Below are 16,042 nucleotides of genomic sequence, written 5' to 3'. Positions count from 1 at the left end.
CCTATTATAGGTAGCCGCCGAAAAGCCCATACAATAGAAAGAATGCAATAATATTTACAACTAGAGCATACTTGTAAGTATTAATAACAAAAACAAAACAATGTGTTTGAATTTCGGCATAGCTGCGGTGAGTAATGCATAATTTATGACGAACATCTTTGGACAAATTAGAAATGTTTTACCCTTTTGTTCTTGTAAAGTAAGCCACAATAACAAAAATGGTACAAATCAGCTAAATGCGGGAAACGTTACCAATTCCACGGGGGAAATTCCGGTGGGAAAATATCTTTGAAATAAATGTGAATAAATAGGGCTTGCGAGATTAAAAGCGGACCGCTTGATATATGGCTGGCGTCGGCGGCACCCTTGGGCGCTAGGTCACGACCAACTGCGCAACAGATAAAAAGAAATTGTAAGATTTCTGTAAATAAAACAATTTACATTTCGCTTCTTTCTAACATTTTTTACCATTTCTAATTCTTTTTGTTTGCCAACTTTGTTCAAATTAGAAAATATCTATTTTCAGGTCAAACATTGATTATATAAATTTGTTTGTGTCAACGATTTTTAATTTGGGACACAAACAACTGGCGAAATTCTCGTAACTCATCGAACTCGTCAAACTTTTACTTTTCATTACCGCTCCAGAGAGTGAGCTGCAAATACCGAACAAAGATTGAAACACGAGTTAACAAATTCCGAATAATAGAATAATACACGGCGTAGTCCAAGAAAAGGAATATTTTGTTCGCGATTAAGTAAAATTTTAAGTGTGAAGTTGTACCCAAAGTCCTAATGGAAAAGTTTCTTAGAGCTGGAGATGAAACGGACGAAAGAAGGAAATACGCTAGTTCAACTCGCTAAGAGAATTGTCCTCGACTGTAAAACATATTTAAATTAATTTAATGATCTTTGAATAGCTTACTGGTGAGATTATTACTAATTCATAGTTTCGTTGTTTCTGCCTTAATTGGACAGTTTCAAAGTTGTTCAATAATTACAACGATACATATAAAACTTGGTAGCGAAATGTCCGTGCACAATAATCAAAACGCATTTGCTGGCTATTGCTAAACGTTATGCAAATTAATGGCGCGGGGCCGTACAACAGTACGTGTTATTTATGTTTTCCCATGTATTTTATACACGAACATCGTTTAAAGGCCACAATTTTGCCGGAATTTATGTATGCTACATGAACGCAGGTGCAACGTACCTATCTAATCATATTCGATCCAGGTGATATTTTAGTATGCAATCTCTAAGGAAATCTAGATGACGCAAGATATTCATGCATTACAAAACGTGTAAAAGAATATCTCTTAGCCTAATTTGGTTCACTTTTCGAAGTTGCCGAAGTAGGCAAAGATAATTAAAGTCTTCGTTCGAGCTAGCCGAGGATGGGTAACTAGATAGATACCATAGTGCTGAAAAAACTTGTTTCGTTAGAGCAGTTCATTAAGAGGGCGCCCGGCCTAGAGAACAGTTTGTGAGTATCGCGCTTGACCTAATTAGTGTTGCGCCACTGTCACTGTGAGGATTTGTTTTTGTAAGTTCTTTTGTTTTCGTAATGTTTATCACACTGTGTCACTCACTGCGATACAAGCGCATTCATTCCGCGTTCCGTTTACATTGCTCCAAGTTATTTCAGATGAGTTTTAATTAAAACTTTATATTATATTGGTGTAATTAATTTCCATAAGTTATAAATGGGTATATAATTATATATACATAAATTAGCTCAGGTTTTTATTTCAGAGGAGATAAATAAAGAAGCATCTATTGTTCTTGTGTCTTTCATCTAATGATATAATTGGTAGTGACATTACTTTCGCATGATACATAGATTCTAAACTTAGATAACTTTTCATTGCCAGACCGGGAGTAAAATCAGGACCCAAACTAAGCCAAACACTGGTTTCACACCTTGATTACTCTGCCAGTAGATCATAATCAAGGTAATTATCATAATTTTAATATAATATATATAAATCTAAGAGGGGATATTTATGTTATCTATGTGTATTATATATCTACTCATACTATAAGCAATAATGCACCTATTAAGTACACTTTTAAAACAAATCTCATAATTTAATTAAATCGTGTAGGTACCTTTCTAATTAAGGTAATTGCCACGATTTTCGGGCTGTGTATGTCAAGAAAATCTTGTTAAAATAAACTTTTGTTTACATTTAACACAAGTACGAATAGGGCAGTATTTTAACTCGGAATTTCGCCCTTTTACTTTGACCACATGATAGAGGATGAGTGCGTGAAAGGGAAAAAGTGACTTTTAAATTAGACGACCTTCTTTCAGCGCGTAATTTATTCACGGTGACTTTTTGCGGTCTTTTCAGGAGACATTCTGTATTTTTTTATTGTTCCTATTGTGAGTAATACTCTTCTTATACTTTCGTGACGATGTGTAGAATAATGGGTCTTTGTTGAATTTTAACATTGTTTTAGTATTTAAACAGCGTTTAAATAGAAATATGTATCTGTAATGATACCAGGGTCTAGGAGATTAATAACGTATATGTAAATAATCACAGTGATTTGATATATTATGAACTAAATGTTCATTTGTATTTAGAACTCGCATATAAGGCTGAAGTCATCGAACTTATTTTTACACATTAAGATAATTAAATCTTAGTGGATTTAGGGATTTACCCTTTAAAGCCTACTTTTGCATAACACTTCAAATATAAAGGACCTTTTTATTTTAATTTGGAATTACCTAGCTAACAAAATGTGGAGAATCTTTATTCTTAATTAAATGTTAATTTGAGATTGGGTGGGTTTTAATTAATCAAATGGAATCTTAATTAATCAGCAATCGGGACGACATTACAGATAATTTGTAGGCAAATTCAAATGATACATTAAACAATGGTCGACTTGGCATGAAATGTATTAATTATAAGGTAACGTATTCGTTGATGGCTCATTTCATATTAAAATCTTCATAAAAACGTTTCGTTAAGGAATATAAATGCAGTGAAATATGCAGTGGTATGTGTGAAGCTTATGTAATCTATGTAGTACAAAGATTTTTTTAAAGGAATGTAATTGTTAAATTTACAAAAATACCACTAGGAACGTATAGAGGTATCAAGATGAAGTTTATATCAAAAATTTAGGACTGCAATCTTTATCCGCTATGAAAAATCAAACAAGGTAACGCGGTCAAAAAAATATTATTGTGTCACGTATAATGCGATTTCATAAAGGAAATAAAACTTATAGGGTATTTTTTCTTCCCATCTCTTGGTTATATATTTTTTTCCAAGATATTTAATGTGAACCGAAAAACTGCGATTTTATTATTTATATAAAGTAGATATAGAAAAAAGATGTACGTCTACACCCGGTCTGTGCCAACTTTAACTGTTAATGGATTGTCAAAATATGGAAACAATATAATATTATCAAACAATGAGACTTTTTCACGAACGTTACTTACTAAAGTAAAAAACGATACTATGATAAAAAAAAAACTGTTTCGCAGTGCTTTCGGCATGACTGCGTTGGCAGTATGAGGGAGTAGGATAGAAAAAGACGCTGTGATCGATTAATATTCAGATACAACTTTACTTCAGTTTGCTGTCAGATAACAAAGCCAAAGCAAGCTATTTAAATGTCAATACTATGTGTCAATATTAAATATGTTGGGGCCACTGCGCGTCCTCATAGTAATAGTATTGTTGGTAAATACAGATGTAATAAATAGCTGCGATCGATGCCCCGCGGAAGTAATATTTAGAGATGACTATAACAGATTAAAGTTTAATTTTGACATTTAGGTTTCGATTAGAAGCTGTCAACTTGTTGCACAACAAGCGCCACGAAATGGTGGCAAAGGGCTAATAGCTTTAGCCTTTGTACTGGAACTGACAGTTGTATTACTTTCCATCGATGAGTGCAGTGTAATATTGTATCATAATATTTCTTGTGAAACATAAACATGGTTTCAAATTAATTTTTGAAGTATTCTCTCAGTTTTCCTATGATCAGTAGTTTACTTAGTAGTTAGTACAATTTTATTAGTAATTTTGTAAAAGATCAATTGAACAAAGTGTTTCACCTTAAAATGTGTTTCTGGATATTAATTTAAATATATTCATCTCGAAATTATATTTATATAAACGTAAAGCCAGATGGACTCCCTGCACCTAAAAAGCGTGAGTTGCATTTAAATTGGCCAAAGTTTCCAAAGTTCAAAAGATGATTCGAACAGACTAAAAGGATTTTATACAGCGTAATAGTTATTTCAACTTATTCGCTGTGAAATCTTAAGCTTTACAATCATAAATTGCAGTGTGCGCGAACGTAGAACAACTAGTGGCAGTAGTAAAGGACGTTCACTCAAATTTATGAGTCGCAGTGCGGAATATAAATTCTTGCGTGGTTCAGAGCGAGAGACCGCGAAAAATGTATAAATTACACTCCAAACTTCGGATGAACCCATGACTTAATGAGATAATTAAATTAACTATTGCAGAACCGTATCGCCCACGCATACCGAAGCCGCGATCAACTACACATTCTACAAATAGTTTTGGTGATGGCATTGATGTTATTAGTTCGGAGTTACGGGTATTTTAATTTTGCAATAGCAAATGCAGAATTTTGCATATTGATTATTCACACGGATTTATTGATGCAATAATAGTGGTTTGTACGCTTTTTGGATTCAAGACTATTGCTTAAGTTGTAAAAAGCGATATAAGTACTTATAGATCAATTATCCTGCAGACGTCGTCTGCTGCCGGTGCGACCTCGTTGTGGAGGTATAAAGACCTTAAACTTCTTTAAACATTTTTCCATATTCGGTAAAAAGACATGGTACTGCATGGACCGCTGTGTGTATCTAAAGCTTGGATATCATGTTGTCACGTAAAAGTTTTTAGGCTTGTAATGCATACAATTAAATCGATAAATTATTTTATTTTCTATAAATTATAAATATTATTACAGCACGCTGTTCGAAATTTTCTCTAAAAATAAATTCAAAATAAAAAGATAACTAGTTCATGTATCAAATTCTATAACAATAACCTATTGGAACAATACAATTGTGTGAAATAACGTTCGAGACCATTTGACGAATGGGCGAAATTCACTACAAAACTGAGTTTTTGTTGCATACAACAATTCAGAGATTGGTTGTTGTATGGGAGCATGAATAAATTGGTAAATCGTTGTTTTCAATGTTTTCGCCGCAGCCTTGTCGATAATCCAAAAGTATTTGCGTTAAAAAGTTAACAAATTGTTTGCATCAAAAATTTAATACCTGGCCGGTGTCCATTCCAGCCGACTGCCGGCGTATTTATGTAAAGTACCTGTTCATTTACATAACTTTTGTACATTATTGTACACGGGGCCTGTCTTTCATTCGTCAGACCTCAATATAATGCGGAAGAACCCTTTTTATCCGTTTATCTATTCAAAGAAATTTCCCCATGAATACAAATAGGTGAGTTGAATGAAAATATTGAGTTGAAATTGACTATGAACGATTCTTATCATTTGCATTTAGAACTTACGATAATACAGAGACGCCCGTTTTATTGTTATTAGAGAACATTTATGGAATATCAGGGAATATGGGATGGAATGGAAAGCTTTTTAAGGGTATTATTTGACTAGGGCTTAACGAAATATATTCAATAAGATGAGATTATGATAATCTTTCTCGTTTTTTTCCTGGTTTTTACATTTGGAGCATTTGCAATCAAAGATAAAATATAGATGCGATGATATGTTTAATCTCCTATCAAAATTTTATATTGAAATATCATTTATTGTATACTACCACGAAAAATAATAAGCCGAATATTTCTCAGAAATCAAGATTGAAATCACTTAATAATATTAAAAATGTATTTTTAGGAATATTTTTTTGCAAAACCATGATAAAAGCAACATCTACTTAGTAAAATATAAATGTTTTAAATCTACATTATACCCACCAAATTAAAAACAGAGTAAAAAACCTTTCCGATTGAAATATTTTATCTTTTAATATGAAGTTGAAGTGAATGTGGGCGGGCCATTTTGCTCGCTAAATCCAGACCAGGAGGGACAAAAAGGTTTTCGAGTTCTACCATATAGATGACAGTGGGGATCAGTTCGTATTAGATGACTTAATAAATTGAAACCCAAATTAAGCGGTATTTTTTTTGTCTAGGTGAGGTTTCGCAGCTGCTATTTTGTTCGGAGTAAAAATATTAAGACAATATATTTACATAATATATACCTAATACATCTTATTTTACCAATATTATAAAGTTTGTTAATATATTTTTGTATTTTAGAAGTAAACGCAAAAACAGCTGAAAGGATTTGGATGAAATTTGGCACATAGATAAAAAATGCCTTAGGTTAACACATATGCTACTATTTATCTCGGTTATTTTGATTCTATTACAAGCAAGAAGTTCTAAAACTATATAGTTTAATGTCTTTGATCACCCTTTTAATGTTCTGAGCTTTTAATTGTAATAAAGACGTATAAAAGAAGACAGACTAGGCTGTATGGCTGAGAGCCTTTGCCTTCTCCTTAAGGAGTAAACCAAACCAAAAAAAAAAACTTTGATTCCAAGTTATGCTTTTTTATCTGATAAATAGATGGCGCTGGCGTCGTACTCGTCGTCGTCGTAATCGAAAGGAGTTTTGTAACGGTAAAGCCTTTTCATGCGTGCGAAGCCGTACAACTTTTGCTTACTTACTTTATTTCAACTTAGACTATTTTCTTAGTTCATTGTTGTTATGTCTTCGGCAACGTTTTGAATAGAAATATATTTTTACCATTGACGAATTTTACTTTGATTTTTCTTGTACTATATTAAAAAAAAGTAATATTATTCCGATTTTAATCGTTTGCATCTATTGAAACTATATACATTGTTCCAGAATAAAGTTTAAATATTAACCTTAATTACATAAAAAATAAACATATCTTACAAATATTGATACTTGTTTTGAAAGATTTATGTATAACGAATTATCATTATTTATACAACATAAAGTACGCATTTATAGTATATCCCGTAAGCTTGGAACACAACATTATTCTCTCATTCTGTTATACACGCGTAAGGTAATAAATTCTACGCAATATAATATCCAAATGGGAATACGATTTACTGAAAAAAAGTATTTTGAAAGACCGGAAGATTTCTAAAAACGGTGGCCAACACTTTTCAATAAGTGTGTTATTTAAGGCCGTGAAAGTTTCCTTCTAAATATATAAGGGATAATCTCTGACAGAATAAAAGCGAGTTGTTTCTATTTCGCGGATGGCTTCCAATATCTTTTTCGCGTGTTCGGGACCAATCCTCGAGATTACTTTTCTTTTTCACCACTGTATGTATTGAATGAATAAGGAAAGTGAGTTTATTGATTGATGAAAATAGATAAACGGTTTTACGGTTTTCCCTTGTGTTATCACTGTTGCCTCGATGATAACCATTTAATATATCCGAGAGTTTTTGATAAGTTGCATGTCTTGTTTTGATCGTATTTGATTTAACAAAGTATCGGTTGTGAATGCTTCTTCTGTTTCAATTGTGGTAAACAACGCCTTCCCTAAATAAAATAAATTTTTGTAGATTATAGTATTTTAATTTTTATGATTTTATAGACTTTTTTACTTTATTTTTTATTATTTGTATTGTTTGCATTCTGTGTTTGTAATTGTTTGTGCAACTTGTACTAAACTAGCTGTATGTTTTATATTCTTGTAAAATTGTTACCAATGTAAGGAAATCTAAATAAATTAATTAATTACAGCATTTAATAATCTTTATTATTTCTTATGTATGCCGTACGACCTTCCCTGAGATAGTAAAAAACCTATCTACAAGTTACAACCTATTCGTTGATTTTTGATTTGGCCTCCTAAGTTAATAGCCTCTGAGAATCGAAATCAGGACCTACCTACCCACGGTTCTATGTTGCTGCCATTACACAATAGAAGCGACAAGCGATAAGACCTCTTGCTTGCCGAAAGCTCTAACTGGGTGGGATGTCTAAATTGTAACGAAGCTATAGCTACCAGCATGAAGATATTATTGAAAGGTTGACTATTCACCAAAATAGCTTCCATTTTCTGGCATAAACAATATGATATCACTGATTTATAACCAATGAAATGTAACGCAAATCGATAAAGGGTTATCGATTTAGTTCGGACACTCATTTAATCGTGATATAGTTAGTTGAATACATAATATATGTCACTTTATAGGTTTCGGCAATAAGTAGATCCTAAAATGTAACAACACAATCACAAAGAAAACTTGATTTTCTCTATTCCTCCCTAAAGTTGACTGCTAGAGAATGTCTATGGCATTAAGTCCGCGTATATAAATTTATATATGAAGTGCTAAATAAATAAATATATATTTTTTACATTGTTTAATGTAAGATATTAATAAAAAACTTAAATAGATATCAATTAGTATTTTATCTTGGCTGATCGTTGATAGATTCATTTTGTTGAGACCAACTTCTTTCCATCCGAGCAAAGGAAAAGTGGCAAAATGAATAAAAGCGAAGACTTTTTCTTTGCAAAACGTGACAAAGAGGTGGTGCGGGATTTCTCAACGTGAAGTTATTGTCTGTGACGCAAAGTCGCCGTGACAAATAGTGCTGCGTTTTGCAACATTTTTAACTAAGAGTTAATGTCTTCTTTGGATATGCTTTTAGTTTTGCCACGTTATTCTGAATGTTGATTGAGATTTAGAGTGTTTTGTTAAATAAATAAGAAATTTGAATTCTTGTAACTTTATTTACGCAAATGTTAAAGATTAAAAATATAATAATCAATTTTAATGTTCTTATAACTTGGGTGATTGGACAGATTCGAAAAGACAATTATTTTATTTGGTAATCAATTTTAGTAATCGTTATTTCCAATAAAAGTGAAATGCCTTAATTGATTTTAATAACGGCAATGATAACTATTTTGTTGTTCATATTCTCCAAAGTATTCAATGGTAATGTTCTAAAATCTTTTCCCATGGTATTTTTTAAATGTAATTTCTGACAAGGTAAACACGAACATCTAAAACTAATGAGTATCAAACAAACATTTGACGTTTGTGAATTTTCTTAAAATAACGTCTGTATTTATATTTGTTTTGGCAAATTGTATCTTATTATAATGGAGTTTTGAAATTCATGAGGTACATATACGGCACGCTCGTTATGAACTGTGACTTTATTTACTTAGCAAATGCAGCGGCAAGTGTCTGCGTCTAGGCGAAGTTCAAATGAAGCTAGATGTTTCACTAAAACGTGTGTAGGGACACATTTGTCTGCGGTGTTACTTTATTTAGGTCTTAAAGTTTATGCTTTATTTTTCTAAATGATTATGGACACTATGTTGTTACGAGATATACCAAAAGTTGTTGGTCTAAAATAGTCTACTTGGACAATACCTTAACAAGTCTTGAGTACTATTCGTTTATGGTAGTGGAATGAGGTTTGGCGTTTTGGAAATTAACTAAGTGGTAAGTATCTTGCGAGTGAGTCTGTCTGGGTAGACAACATGTTCTATATCTAAGGGTTTGAAGGTAAATGGAGCTTGTATCTGCTGTCTTAGGATATCAAGAACAATGTCTTGCATTTCACTAACTATATTTACAATCGTATAGATAATCATGCAGGCAATATGTTCTCCTTCTTCAGACTTTGGAAGTCCACTGCTGAACATAAGCCTACCATAAAGTTATTCAGACCAATCTGTTAGAAACGGCCTGCATCCAGCAATAAAACTATATTATAAATGCAGACATCATATTATAAAGAGTTATATATTTAACGTATCCATGTTATTATTGGTTAAGTACATCGAACCGGTTAATCATTCATCGATAAGGTCTCATTTATTAATCTTTCGATGAATTCTATCAAACGATATTTACGGACGTGGATCGTCTCTATTCTTTTCTATCCTTAACGATTCAGTAGGTTTTGTGTAAGGAATTCCTCAATAACTTTATATAAAAGGCATCTCTTTCATATGACTACCCGTTGAATTAGTTTCACTTAAATTATTGAGGACAATTCCTAATGCTATATCAATACATGCAATATTATTCTACTATATAACTGTTACACAAAGCTAATTTAATTTTAGAATCTAACCTGGAGATCCGTTTCCGTTCTAATAGCAATATTGAATATTGGCTCCTCTGTCTAAAACTTTGCTAAAGAGAACTCAGGTCGAGTGTTTGCGCAGATCGACAAAGGAAATTGGCGATCTTGTCTTCTCGACAGGTTTGTTTAATTCCTATTTCAAGATAGTCATTAAGACATTCCAATTCGGATACTTGGAACAAGTATTAATAATATTTCGCGTACGAGGACAAGGGAAATTGCTTTAAGGTCATCGTGATACAAATGTGAAATCTAAGCTGCGTGTATATTTATTTATTATTGTGTGAAGAATTATAGCTATGGCGATAGATTTTTGCTAATTGATCAGGGAGCAGTAGCTTTTCTTATTTTTGTTTCAGAAATTGTATTATTTATCACTGCAGCCCTTCCTTAAGGGGCGATTGGATGAGTATGGTGGGTTCTTATGACGTTGCGTTGAGCTTCTTGAGAAAATGGTAAACGTCAAGCGGCCACTGGGTTGAGTTCTTAACGCTATATAATAAAACCCCACGATATTACTTAAGAAAACCTGCAATAGCCATCGTGGAGGCAGAAGGAACGGTTGCGGGTTCTTCTGGCAACAGGTGGTAAGTGGTAGGTGCCTAAGCGCCCCCAGTTCATATGGTAGGTTGAGCATCTCTCCTCAGACCTCCCTTAAAGTTTAGAAAGACCTCCATAAGAGCCTTGTATCTGACAATTTCAAAACAAAATCTGTTTCACTTCAATAAATCGTTTGTCAATAGCGGAATCAATTAGCCAATATTGTATTAATTACTAACAGCCAAATTGATTGAAAGGGCAGCAAGCGAAATAATCACTTAGCAAATAGTAGGGTAATAATAATATAATATTTTTTTTTTTCTACCTGCATGGCAAGTGACCCCACTGCATCTGATAGTAAGCGGAGTCTGATGAAGCCACGAGATAATTTGAAAAGGCGAATACCTAATTGAGATGTGATAACGTGGGAACTAGTACCTATTTAAAACTCTATTATAGTGTTAAGTTTTTTTTCCAATATAGACTTAAAGTCCTTCACTCGAACTGGTAGAGTAGTTTTATACTACATCAAAGAATTTAAGAGGTTTTTTCATTTATGTTATTTAGTTTAGCGAAATTTCCATTCCCTCTGCATCATGCTAGGGCCAGGCTAAAGTCCAATACTAGCCATTATTGAATAATTAAATGACGTTGATATGCGTTGATAACCTTATCAGTAAGGTTAGGGATGTTATGTCTCAACACTAAGCTGGTAATGCGTAGTACAACTGAACACGCTGATATATAGTCCAATAAAGCCGTGATGTGAAGAATAGCTCCTATCCCATTAACGTCACGCGCACAACGATTCGCCGCTGCCGAACACGATTTGTAGTGGCAGTGATTTGTGTGTTCATATTGTGAAGTTGAAGTTTTGAACATACCATTTATACGCAGGCAAAAACGCGTCGGCTATGAGCGCAGGAGCATGCAAAAAATCTAGTATGTTTTGTCTGGTATATATATTTGTTGGCTGCCTTGGCAGCGTAGTTGTATTACGGTACGATTACAATTGAGGTCTCGGGTTCGATCCCTGGGTCGGATAAAGTGAAATTGGTTTTTTTAGTTAGTATGAGAACGGAGTCTGGAATTTGTGTCAGAAATGAGGATAGCCTCGTCCCGTGCCTCTATTTGACAAAATACACACGGTGGGCAGTGGGTACAGAAGTTGCGCTCCTGTCTACCCTTCCGGGGATAAAACGCGTGTGTGTGCGTGTTATATTTGTGGAAGTTCTTTGGTGTTGTAATGGCAATGAAGCAAATCATTTCTAGTTGATGTGGGATTATTAACTGGAATAATATAAATGTTGTATAATGAGTAAAGACATTAAACTATATAGTTAGTTATAAACCGGACATAAGGGCCAAATTTTTGCTCCAAAAAGTAGTAATAAGTCGCTGTCTTATTTGAAATGTCTCTATCACAAGATGTCACAGTATCCTTAGATATTAATACAAAAATAATATATTTACAGAAAATATGCATAAATACGCATTAAAAACGTGCAAATAATATGGAAATAATATAAACTATTTTACTATTTCATCATTACATGTTTTGCTATTTCACAGCAGATTGAGTAACCATCGTAAGAGCGCAAAATTTTTGTATAAAAATCTTCTCAATGTCCGCTCTATATAATCTTAGAACTCTTGGGTAATGACGTATCAAAGTCACAGCTCGTTATCGGGACTGTAGGCTGAGCAATGAAGACAGTATAAGTATATGAGTTTTAAGATCTTTGAAAACAATCTTATAGTGAAAATGAATAGCAAGAACATATTTAAAACTCTATTATATTTTGGACCTTAAGGCTATTTTTCAAGCATAATCAAAAATTTTTAAAGATCAAAACATACATCCCTAATCTTTAATAAAGCAGAGTGTAAATAGAATTTAATTTTCTTGAAAAATAAATAGGAGACTCTGTACTCCAAGCAGATAATACTTACGTATGACCTTCCCAACTGTAAAACAGCCGAATGAACAACATTTCTAAAGAAATAACACTTGTCATAATAGGCAAAGTGTTTTAGTCATAGATATATTACTAAAACTCATTGAAAAACATTATATGTGCTAAAAACTTACTAGATATAACAATACGATTAATTTCCACAGAGACTGCTCGCGAAATCTAAGTTAAATTATTATTTTCGCATCCGCAACTTCATGTTGTGGAAGAGTTAGGTTCCACAGTTTCGTTCGGAACACTAAAATGACATCAAGGAGAGCAGGTGCGGGCAACTTATTCGCATCACTTTTCTCACCAAGAACCTATTATACAGCTGCTCCTGTTGCTCTCGCCCACTTTTACAAATGTTTTCAATTGCACAAATTGCTGTAATTTAAACTTGTGTAAGCGTTTTCATTTGAACAAAATCTGCAATTTGTTATGAGATTACGTTGTTATTGTGCTTTAGATAAATTAAAATATGTCCTGAAGATCTGGCGTTGGTGTCGCAAGAAAACATAGACATAGTATCTAGCACAATAATATTTTTTTATTAGAGTAGAGAACAAATGTTTTTGTGAGAGATTTAAAATGATTGGCTTATATTGTTGTTATTACCTCATATTTAGTTTTTTTCTTTTATATCTTAATAAAAAAAGTTTTCTCTATTAGAATTGTGTGTTTAACGGCTTATTCCCCAACTTCTGAGTAAGTGCCCTTCACACAAATATTTATACCTACCAAATACAAAAGCCAGATTCTTATCTTTCCTCCTAAGTAAGCAGTAATAAAATGAGTACTATCTATATGAGTTGTTTCACATGATAGCTGTTAAATAAAATGTACTAGAAACTTGTGAAACAACCTCTTGAGGTTTTGCATTTTATAAAATTGAATGAAGTGACGATCAAACCGCTTGGCGCGTCAATTGTCACCACTACCCGGATACCGGATAGCAGTCACCGTACACAAGGTGTTAAAACCCGCCATAGTAGCCTACGTAAGTGTATCTCGTTCTGGGATCAGCTTGTTTATATCCAGTTCCAATAAGTTCTGGTGCCGACTGCAAAGGGGTAATTTTATGTTAGTTTTTTTATACGTGTACAGTAAAGTGACGCAACTGTACCTGATGGTGAGATGATAAAAAAATTACCCGTAAACAGTACCAGTACCATCCGAACTCCAAATATCAAGGCACTCTTATATATATCTGAGAGAGTTACTTAGAAAGATTTAGATTAGAAATTTATTTAGATTAGAAATACGTAATATTTATTTTTTTTAATCATTTGTAATATAAAATTTCTCTTTTTATAATCGCTTATTTTCTCAGAATTAGTACAGTCTTTAGCTAAACCTGAATAGTTCGTATCAGTACAACAATTTTTCGCAACATTGCTCAATTTGTCAGAATTACATTTTGTATTAATTATAATTTACGTCGCCCTCTTTCTGATATTTTTACTAATAAAACTTCTTTCTATGTTTTGTACAATCCTTGCGAATTGGGTATGCCCAACGTGTCACGATATTGACGTCAACTGATTATACAGAATACTTGAAGTACTGAATTGAAATTGTTCTATAAAGTAGCGTTAAATAATTTAAATAGTTTTAGTTTCGTAAAACAAGTAAACGAGTATTACAGTCGTTTAACCTTCTGTGCTCTAAACACTGATATAATGTTGAAATCTGGATGCATATTGTATTTGTTGTTGTAATACTTACCAGTTGTATTCTAGTCCATCGGTTAGTTATATGACATATCTAAAATATATTTTAATACAATTGGAAACCAAAAGACCCGCTGCCATATTTTAAAACACTGTGAGCTTAATTTGCGTAGATCGGACCGTCAACTGAAAAAAAAAATAAAAAAAATTGTATAATTTTAAAATGTAGGTAGATATTACAATATCTATATTATATAATACAATAGGACCATAAAGTCTTTGTAACGGAAAAAAATATATAAAAAAAACGGGATAAAATCCGACAACTAGTTTAATGATATACTATCTAAATGCAGAATTGTATTTAGATAGTATATCATATATCAAATATATATATATCAAAATTGGTGTAGGTGTATTGGACATAAGTATTTAAACATTCATTGTTACTTCTAAAACATATACCTATACCATTAAGGCAAAACTTAAAAATCCATAAACAATTGTGACGTCAAACAAAATATTTCATTTAAATATATATTCATAAACGTTATTCGTTTTAATGCACTGTAGGCAGATGTACAATGGAAAATATAATGTCTCGGTGCTCGGAGGTCTCGGAAATCCTGTCCTCATGAAATGAAATATGATTCACATTAAGCAAAGCTCTTGCTGTGTCCTGTTTTTGTCGCCGAAACGTTTCGAACGCCTGTATTTACAACTGGATTCACTTCGAATTGTAAAATGAATGCGACTCGGATATACCTCCTTTGTTTTTAATTCAATTATTCTTTCTTTGCACGTTTGGATGTTTATTTTATTATTCGAAAGGCACGTTGGTCCATCGCTTTTATGTTTTAAATGGTCGAGTCCAAGTATTGGGTACGTTAAAGTGTTTTTTTTTTAAAACGATTTCTGCTCTTTCGATTTTTTTAATCGTTTAGTGATGTACTAAATATGAATTCTGATTTTGAACTACTACTCGCTTTGTCAAGCAAACTTCACTGCGTCAGCTAACTCAGCGAAAAATCTGTTATATTGCTTTGTTTACACCAAAACGAGAGTCAGTCAAAGGCGCTTCTGACTTTGTAGTACAGCTATGTAGTAAGGCACATTAATTAGGACACTCAGTATTTTTTGTAAAGTGACTCACGAAGATTTGGGTCGTTAGAATCAACTATTAATCCGTCACGGTGTGAGCATTATCTTAAAACAGAATTACTTACGAAATAAATAATTACCTGATATTCATACTTCACATTAGGCGAAATAAATCATGAAGGCTCCTCGTAAACGACGTCTAATAACTTTCACCTTTGTGCAGTATGTGGTGTTTGATACTGCTGCTGACAGATGTATTGTTGTCATATCCACGCGTCTCATTCAGCGCTGTGATAAGCCCACGTGATAAATTACTCACTTGGAGGAACAAAAGCTTTAAAATTCGCTTTCATGAACATTTATTTGTGATGGCTTCCTTTTTTGTTGCTGGTACATTTTTGGCTTGGCGGGTCGACTGTTTTAGAACACTTTAAATGTCAAAATTTGAAAAAAGCACACGCTATAATGGTTTTTGAATTAAGTAATTGAATTAAAGTTATTTTAAAACAATGTCGAATGTCTAGCGGCACAGAAGTACCTCAGGAATAGTGCAATTTTTGTGGATAAAATGGAACCTTTACTTTATTTATAGACCTAGTT

The sequence above is a fragment of the Manduca sexta genome, chromosome 8, assembly GCF_014839805.1.
Source record: "Manduca sexta isolate Smith_Timp_Sample1 chromosome 8, JHU_Msex_v1.0, whole genome shotgun sequence".
NCBI classification, from domain to species: domain Eukaryota; kingdom Metazoa; phylum Arthropoda; class Insecta; order Lepidoptera; family Sphingidae; genus Manduca; species Manduca sexta.
The sequence above is the reverse complement of the archived record's forward strand: the minus strand, read 5'-3'. Positions refer to the sequence as shown.